Genomic DNA, 1,795 nt, shown 5'->3' on the forward strand with positions numbered 1-1,795 from the left:
GTTCTTCCTCAATCATGAGAGACATCTGTACTAGGGGACAGTTCTGAACTGGAATAGCAGTTCTGAATCTGTAACAGACTTTGCAGAATGGATACACAGAACTAGGGAGGATGTACAAGCTCTTTTGGAAAAGGTAGTATAGGTTATAAAGTAGAACTATGATTGGAAGAGGTCTACAGCTAAGGATTACTAGCCTAGTAACAAAGTTATGCTAGAAGCTACTAACCTGACCATGAATTGCTTAATAAAGAAGTTGGACAACAAGTGCTTCAGACCCTTCATTATTGAAAAGAAGGTTAGTGCCTCTGTCTACAAACTCCAACTTCCAGCAACATGGAAGTACATACACCCAGTGTTTAACAAGGTTCTACTGTCTTAATACTATGATCTGGGTTTTCCTTTGTAACAAAGACCCCTACTACCTCCACCAGAACTCATTGGTTCTGAACCAGAATACAAAGTAGAGTATGTAGCAGATGCTAAGCTAGTGTGTAGAAAGCTCAAGTTCCTTATCTACTAGAAGGGATACCCAGTTGAAGAACACACTTGGGAACCTACTAAGAATCTCACCCATACTACTAAGGTGATCCAAGACTTCTATTGACTTCATCTGGGTGCTCTGTGTCAACTCTACCTTATAGATTTCCAAACCCTACTGTTCCAACCTATGCCTGAGCTACTGACTGAGCCCAATGCTCACCAATCAGGATGATTGGTTTTAGAGGGGGGGTAATGTTACAGTTCTCCACTCTTGTACCTTCAGTTTTAAGGGTTCCACACCCTTCTGTACCAGAACTTGGGACTTCTGTCCCTTGAGGGTACTGTCTATAGACTATATGTGTGCTGACTCTTGCTACTACCCTTCCTTACTTCATCATTCCATTCCTTTGACCACCCCTTCATTCTTTGTATCATTCTATGGTCTCTTACCCTTTGTTCATCCCTTCATTCTTTGTACCTTTATCTTTGACATTCCTTTCTTTCATTCTTCATAGCTTATCATTCTTAGTGGCTCATGCTCCCTAAGTGCTCTTGTGTAGTTTAGTATATATAGGTGTACAAGATCAGACTAGTCCTGTAGTCTTGATCTTGTCTACTCTAGGTAGTCCTGTACTCTTAGGCTCACTCTATATACTCTACTCTTGTCTCACTCTCTCTCTCTTCCTGTTCTGCAAGTTCCAACTATGTTCTAGTACTTGTATTCTGTATTTCTGTTGTGTAGAATAGTTGTAGCCTGGGTCCCCTTGCTGAGCCTTTGGGTCCCCTCTATACTGTCACTAACACCTTCAGGAAGCACACCTCTTCTGTTCTCTAAAGAAAACCTCCCTGTTCTGTTCATCAATTGATTTCTTAGGTTATTGAATAGATCAGTAAGGCATACATACAGACCCTACTAAAACTGAGAAGATTATACAATGGCTGGTGCCACAATCTTCTTTAGACACACAGAGGTTTCTTAGTCTTGTCTGGTTTCTTACTCCCTTTCTACCTAGACTTGCAGAACATACTACTGTCTTGAACCCTTTAACATTAAAGGAATGTAATAAGGATTTCCCATACTAGTCTTCAAAGTTTCAACATGTGTTTGACACTATCAAGGCTCTTACTATGTCTACACAATGCTTAACAGTCATTAACCACCTGGATCCTGGTGACAATAAGATCTATCTCTACACAGATGCCTCAGATCTCTATATAGGCACAGTTCTCTCCTTTGGGCCTTCACTGGACTTGGCTTGTCCTGTTACTTATAACTCTACTCCCTTAAAGCCTGTAGAGTATAACTACCCAGTCT

This window comes from Fomitiporia mediterranea, assembly GCF_000271605.1.
Source record: "Fomitiporia mediterranea MF3/22 unplaced genomic scaffold FOMMEscaffold_3, whole genome shotgun sequence".
Taxonomy (NCBI): domain Eukaryota; kingdom Fungi; phylum Basidiomycota; class Agaricomycetes; order Hymenochaetales; family Hymenochaetaceae; genus Fomitiporia; species Fomitiporia mediterranea.